This window comes from Panthera leo, chromosome D2 (genome assembly GCF_018350215.1).
Source record: "Panthera leo isolate Ple1 chromosome D2, P.leo_Ple1_pat1.1, whole genome shotgun sequence".
NCBI lineage: Eukaryota > Metazoa > Chordata > Mammalia > Carnivora > Felidae > Panthera > Panthera leo.
Genome location: NC_056689.1, coordinates 19,106,793 through 19,114,670, shown reverse-complemented (window position 1 = coordinate 19,114,670; position 7,878 = coordinate 19,106,793).

Below are 7,878 nucleotides of genomic sequence, written 5' to 3'. Positions count from 1 at the left end.
AATAAATTCTGACCTACAGATACAACTGCGCTTGCCTTTTCTGCCGAAGAGTATCAGTGGAGGAGGAAGTTCGGCCCCGTCGAAAAGCAGGCCGGTTGGCAAGCCTCAGGCTTCCGTGCTGGGAAGCTGGAAAAGCCCAGAGGCATTTTGGGAATCCTCCCTAACCAACATTAAGTGCTTATTGAAAATGGGGTTTTGAGAATTCTGGGGTCACGGTCTGACTTCGGCGCGCTCTGACGTCAGACGCAGGTGTCTGTAGTGGATCACGTGCTGGTGGCCCGTGTGTGTCCCCGACAGGAGCACTGTTCTTGGAGCCAAAGGTCTAGGCTCAGAGAAGCACGTAGTGTCTGATGATGGGGAGGTCCCTGGATGTGAGCCTCCGTTCCCTTACGTGTGAAAGTACTGCCTTCCCCCCACCCCCCAGGCTATTTGAATCCTGAATGAGAACACATGTGCACATGTGGGTTAGATGGCCAAGATCTGGAATAGCCATGAAAGGGATTAGAAGGTGCTGTGGGCCCCACCGGCTTTGCAGTGGAGACCAGCAGGGCTCAGGGTTCCCCGTCTCCGAGGGCTGGGAGGTGCCCACGTGGTGTATGTGAACTTGTGGTCAGCCTTCCCGTCGTGCCGCCAGGATGCAGCCCTTACACCAGGGGAGGTGGCCCTGAGGACAGGAACATTCTGAGAGGCCAGATGTCCTCCTGCTTCCACCCTTCAGCCTCAAGGGTCATCTAGTGAAGGATGGGCCTGTCCACTCCATACCCCACGGAGCCTCTGAGGCCAGGCTTTGACTTTTCATGCATCCTGGAAGGCTGTGCAGAGAGCATTTAGATTACTGACCACTTGTATGTGCCCCGAAGTGCTAAAACCCAGCTTGCCCTCACTGGCCTCCACAGGCAGCCTCAAGCCAGCTCCAAGGGACCTGGAAGTTTCTCTTCACCCAGCCCCAGTTTGCCTCCCGTATCCAGGATAGGTCTTCCCAGGCTACGTGGACAGAGCACATGGTACGAAGTAAATTCTGACCTATGGATGTAACCGTACTTGCCTTTTCTACCAAAGAATGTCATTAGAATGACAGTCCCTGCGGATCTTCTTTCTGGTCAGCGAGATGTAAATATCCCGGAGATGTTTACAAGACCTGAAGGAGGTGGGAGAATGACAAGTATCCTGGGAGAAAAGTTTCATAAAGGGAACATGGTTGCGATTCCTTAAGCAGCTTAAACTTCCTGCGTCTAAACGTTAGCAGCTGTAGGGGGGATAAGCACGGCACCTACCCCCGTGGGCTGGTGGGGTTCTGAGTGTAACGTGTGAGTGTGCCGGAAGTGCCCGGTAAATGTTGCCTCGGATTGGTCTTGTTGGGAAGTTCCGTGGGGAAGCTCATTTCTTTCACAGCGGGATGCCTACGTGATTAGCTCACGAGTGGCCCCTAATGGCTCTCATCGTCATCCCTACTAATTTTGGGTGAGGCTTCTGCTTTTTATGGGTAAGAGCACATCTATGTTTCATTTTTTATGAGATCAGAGCAAAGCGATATGAATTATTACCAACAGTCCCGGAACAGAGATGCTGCCACTTGGGGAGCTGGGCCTGCTGGGGGCGGCCACCCGCTGGGAGGATACCGGGGATACGTGTGTGCACGTGTGTGTGCTAGTCCCCCAGGAGGGGAAGATGGCATTCAGCCCGTGAAGGTGCTTTGGTGAGTCTGAGTGAGACAACAACGTAAGATTTGTGCGGAAGGGAAGGATCATGCTGCTGGGGTGTCCCTTGATTCCTTTCACACAAGAAGCTCTTGCTAGCACATTTGGCTTTGTGAATCCAGAGTCCTCTGTGGCTGCCCACCTGAGCCAACCAAGCTCCCCTGTGCAATCCGGACAACACAACCGAATCTTGAAGAGACACGGTCTGCCTGCGAGAGAAGCATGTGGGGGTGGGGAACCTGACGTGCATCTCCAACCAGACGTGTGTCCTCTAAATTGCATTCAGTTCCATTGACTGTCCCACAGATACTTCATTCTGGCAGTTTCCATTCGCTACTTTGACAAATTACTACGAACTTAGGGGCTTAAAACAATACAGATTTTCTTACCTGACGGTCCTGGAAGTGGGAAGTCGAAAATGGGTCTTACTGGGCTAAGATCAAGCTGATGACCGGCCTGTGTTCCTTCCTGGAGGCTCCAGGGAGCCATCTTCTTTCTTCTTCTAAGCTCTGGAGCCCATCTGCATTCCTTGGCTCACGATTCTCCCCCACCTTCAAGCCAGCAATGGCCGGTCAAGGTCTTTCTTGGCATCCTGCTGACACTCCTCCCCCTCTGCTTTCACACTTAAGGAACCTCATTATTATATGGGGCCTCCTTGGAGAGTCCAGGGTAATCTCCCCACATCAGGGTCCGTGGATTAGCGGTTTCAATCTCATCTGCAGCTTCCATTCCCCTTGTGGACATCTTTGGGGGCCATTCTTCTGCTGACCACACTCCCGTCTGGGAGGTCAGCTCATGGCTCCCCAGATCGTTACCACCTCTTTTGTTAGGGAATGTCCAGAAACACAGCAGTCAGCGGCCTTGTCGGTCAGACATGGGCAAACGTTGGCAAGGCCCCCTTTGGCTCAGCCGGCCAACGAAGGATAGATGTGCCAGGGTGAGAGCTACTGAGGGGAGCAGTCAATGACTGAATATTTCTGGTCCCCCTGGCGAAAACACCTCTAATGTGACCTGGGTGAAATCTTGTCTTACCTTTATCTCACGAAACATCCAGATCTCCTGCTCTCCGTATTCTTCAAGACACCACAAGCAACTTTATTATGATTCAGCATCTCAAGGAGGTTCCCAAAAAGAGAGCGTGCGGTCATCATACCAAGTGCCCGAGTTTCCCTTCCCAAGACAGTGTTTTCTCCTATGACGTTCGGAGGGTGGTTTCTGATTAGGATTTGGCCTGAACTGGGGAGAAAAGGCACTAAAAATGATGACGTGAATGTTTGATGTCTTTGCCCGGTTTTGCAGAAACAGGATCCGCCTTCACGGAGCCCTTTCTAACGTTGCCTCCTGATCGAAGAGCTCAAGGTGTAACGTTGATTTGGCCTGCGGTGGCTGTCACTGTGGGAAGCGTTCCCACGAGGGCGTGTGTCCTTACGTTCCAAGCATACTGCTTCGGAGTGTTTGAAACATAAAGCACAAATAGAACTCAGGCGTTGGAAAATATCCCTGAGCACAGAAGCTTTTGGGAGAGGCGTGGGCATGAGTCACCCTTTGACAGATTCTGGATAATAGTTGGTTCAGGGTTTAACTTGAAGGCAAGCACCATGTTGTACGTGGCCGGTGGAAGACGGAGTCGTGTGCTTCAGCAGCAAATATTAAAACTGACATTTTACCATGGAAATCATGACTCCTATCACTCATCATGGATTTAGGATACACCAGACCCAGCCTGGCTGGTGCTTAATCCCATTTTGAGCCTGCTCGAGTGTCTGAAGACGCACCTGTTAGGAACTTAGAACTCTGATACCTAAACCGTCATTAGGGGCGCCTGGGTGGCTCGGTCGGTTAAGCGTCCTACTCTTGATTTTGGCTCAGGTCACGATCTCATGTTTGGGAAATTGAGCCCCCACCTCAGGCTCTGTGCAGGGCATGCTGCTTAAGATTCTCTCTCTCCCTCTCCCTCTGCTCCTCTGCTGCTCTCTCTCTCTCTCTCTCTCAAAAAAAAAAAAAAAAACAACCCGTCCAACACACCCCCCAAAACCCCACATCACTCGTAGCAGTAACAGTAGAACTGATTTGGCTTGCCTCATTTATTTAGAAAATGTTTTATTGACAAACGTACAGAAAAATCACGTATATACAAAGTCACCCAGAACCCGCAAACTTCTCCCTCTGCTTTGATCTTCTTGTCTCTCCCTGATCTTCCAGGGTTCCTACTTTTTATTCTGGGACAAAATCTCAGGCCAGACCACAAAGCTAGAAGGGCTGCCCACGGGCTACTGTCGTTCACTAATGTTCTAAACCACGCAGTCAGAGATGAGTGGAGTTTCCAAGCATTTATTTAATCTACAAAATTTACCTCCTTTGTCCCTTTGTTTCAGGAACTAAGGGATGCGAATGAGGGTAGGGCCATTATATGGATTGTTACTGCCTTTGCAACAGCCTCTGTTAATTGTTAGGATCAGCTCTAGTGTTGCTGAGGGTCACCCAAAGTTAGACACTCTCCGTGTCCCCAGTCACCAGGTCCCTAATCGAAACCACCTCGTCTTTATCCCCAGAACTCATCGGGTATTATTGAAAGTCAAGTGTTCCTCTTTCAAAATAGAAAAAGGAGAAGGGAATCAAATATTGTTTAGATAAACAATTGTTTAGATAAAGCAGTGAAACAAGTTTCTTACAGAGGAGATCAGGAAACAACAAGGCTTTACAAGAGGAGAAAATGTGTTGGTAAGTATCATCATACCTGAAATTTAGGAGCCACATTCACTTATTCAGCATGAAAAAATATTTTACCTATTACCATAAACCTGTCTAAATCTTCTCCTGACCAAATTGTGTTATAAATGAACAAATAAATACATCTCTTCTAACCTCGTACCTCCCATGGTGGGCATCGATTGGATTGGTTGCTATTATCCTTATTTATTAGAGAGAGAAAAAAAAAACTCATTGGCTAAGTAACAGATTCTGCATGAGTTAGCGGTAGAACCACTCATCGGTGAGTATATTTTAAGCCTAATTTCCCTTTTCCATTTCTGCTCTTATATAGAAAATATAAAGGGGTCTTTAAAACCACCGGTAGGGAGGGGGGGGGGGTGGGTGATGGGTACTGAGGAGGGCACCTTTTGGGAGGAGCACTGGGTGTTGTATGGAAACCAATTTGACAATAAATTTCATATTAAAAAAAAAATAAAACCACCAGTAGGGATATACTAACTCAACGATCTATTTCTGTATAACAAACCACCCCATCACTTGGCTTAGTGGTTTAAAACAACAACAGATCTCGTGATCCTGTGTGTTGACCCGGTTCATGGGGCGGTTCTGCTGAGGTCACACGCAGCAGGGAGCTCGACCTAGGTGACTGTCTAAAGAAACCCTGGGTCTCTCTCCTTGTGGCCTCTCATCTTCAGTGTCTAGCCCGAGTTTCTTTACAACACGGAGACTGACTTCCAGGAGTGAATGTGCCAAGAGAGAACGCTCCGGTGGGCAAGGGCTTATCGAGGTGTTTGCACCATGTTAAGGTCCATGGGTCAAAGCAAGTCCCAGAGACAACGTGGGTGGGAGGTGGAAGGAGCTGCACAAGTATGTGAATGTGGGAAGATAGGCTTATTGGGGCCTGTCCAGTGGATCCATGTGGGAAAGCAAGGCTGTGAGGCTGGTGCAGTCCATCATTCGCGTCTGTCCAGGATGAAGAGAGGTGGGTCGTATGTACAGGTGGAGAATACAACTGGTCCAGCAGCCAGGACTTGTGGTTAATAAAAGGCGTGTTTGGCACCTTCTATTATTTCAATTAGGGTCTGAGTATTCGAATGGGTGACCTAGTATGTTGCCTAAACTCTTCATTGAACCTTTTTTTTTTTTTTTTTTTTAACTTTATGTATTTATTTTGAGAGAGAGAGACCGCTCGAGTGGGGCAGGGGCAGAGAGAGAGAGGAAGACAGAAAATCCCAAGCAGGCTCCGAGCTCCCAGCACAGAGCTCAGCGAGGGGCTTGATCCCATGAATCCAACCATGAGATCATGACCTGAGCCAAAACCAAAGTCAGACACTTAACCGATCGAGCCACCCAGGTGCCCCACTTCACTGAATCGTCTTTGCCGACAGAGTACAACACGCTTAGAATGGGTGAAAATGGGCACCTTGCTGAGTGTGCAGACAGCTGGATGGACGGAGTTTGGGGATTTCTGTTGTTTCCACCTGTTGTTTCCATCTTTCTTTTTCCAGCAAAAGGGACAGAGTTCAGCTGCAATTGGACAAATGAAATAATATAGAGCACAGCGTATATGAAGCACTTTAAAAACCTTGTATTAAGACTATCACCGTTGCTCCTGTGATGATTAGTAAGGAGAATTCTACACAGAACTGAAATTCCTCCCAGCCATCTGTTAAGGACCCATTTCCCACAGCAACAGAATTAGTTAACAGCATGGCTAGTTTTATCTGATTTGGACGGTTCCCATTCTTCTGCAATGCCCTGTTTACACTCCCAAGACTTTAGTTTGCTTTTCCCTTGCGTGCAGTTTTTTTTTTTAATATTTATTTTTGAGAGAGAGAGAGAGAGAGCACGAGTGGGGGAGGAGCAGTTAGAGGGAGACACAGAATGGAAGCAGGCCCCAGGCTCTGAGCTGTCAGCACAGAGCCCAACGCGGGGCTCGAACTCACGAACTGCGAAATCATGACCTATGCCGAAGCCGGGCGCTCAACCGACTGAGCCACCCAGGAGCCCCATCTTGCGTGCAGTTTCAATGTGTCCACACTTGGGATCTAAAGGAGAATCCAGATTGCCGTAGGGCAGCATGCCCCCAGCAAGGGTTGATGACACAGAGCCGAGAGCAATGCCCCAGGATCGCCGGGCTCCCGGCGCCCTCATCCTGCCTGTGCCACTGACCAGCTCTATGCATTCGGAGAGTGAGTTTAATCTCTTTGGGCTTTAATTTCTTCAACTCACCAGGAGGTGAAGCTATGAAGTCTCCATTGCCCCTCTTCTCCGTTATTTTAAGATAATCGCGCTTCTTTTCAGCCTTGATCTTCACGGGCTTAGGAGCTTTCATCTTAAGCAAAATCAGTATCAAGTGACGTAGCCAGTAATTCTCACCAAATTCCAAGTCCAGAAAATAACGAATCGAGACCTCCGGCTCAGCTGGGCCGTGTGCACGTGGACGAAGGCCTGCCAGCGGCTTGTGCACGGAGACACGGAAAGAGGAGGTAGCTGTGTTTCTCAAGAGCGTGGCAGGCCGAGTCCTGGGTAAATAGAACTTTTTCCAGGAAGACAGAAAATCTGTCACTGTCTGATGCATTCCGGTACAGTGACCGGCCTCTTCACGAATCAAAACCAGTGACAGGTGAAAGGAAAAGAAGAAAAAGGGAAAGAAAAAAGAAATAAAGGGAAGGAAAAAGACTCAAGGACGAGAACATTAGGCAGTGGGTTCAACTGAGCGTACTTCATGAGAGTTTGCCAGTCGTTACCTCTATCAGGAAAAGAAGTTATTATGCACCTATGTGGACATCCATTGCGATACCGAATGCAAAGAATCCTTGTCCTTCAAGAACGTACCACACTGGATGTGGAAAGTCATGTGGAGAGAAAAATGCTCCCTCTTTGATCTGTTCTTAGGGAGAATTGCCCAAGTTAATCAGTCTCTTTTGGGGAGACGGACTTATCTCTTATTGACTCAATAACAATTACCTTTTTAACAATTAACCGTAACCTTTAACCACAAATGTGCCACGATTTAAGCAACATCGTAATAGTGTCAACCGACAAAAATGTGTTAGTCCTCAAATGCTTATTAATTGGGGACCTTTATCCCCGGAGCACTGTGTTGAGCACAGGTCTACCAGGCCTTGGTTTTGACGACTTACTGCATAACAGATACCGGAAAAGTGATTCCTATGCATTGGACGCTGTGAATAAAGAATGAGTCAGGGGAACTGCGTGTGTGGGAAGCAGTTACGTTTGGAAACTACCGTTAACCGCTGTTGGAGCACTTTTAACTCATAAAATTGATATTTTCTCAGTATAAGAGTATTGGAAAAAACTAGAAACCTAGAAGGAAGAAAAACAATCATAGTGCTATCACCGAAGAGTTTGGTATTTTTCTTTTTAAAAAAAATTTTTTTTTAATGTTTTTATTTATTTTTGAGACAGAGAGAGACAGAGCATGAGCAGGGGAGGGGCAGAGAGA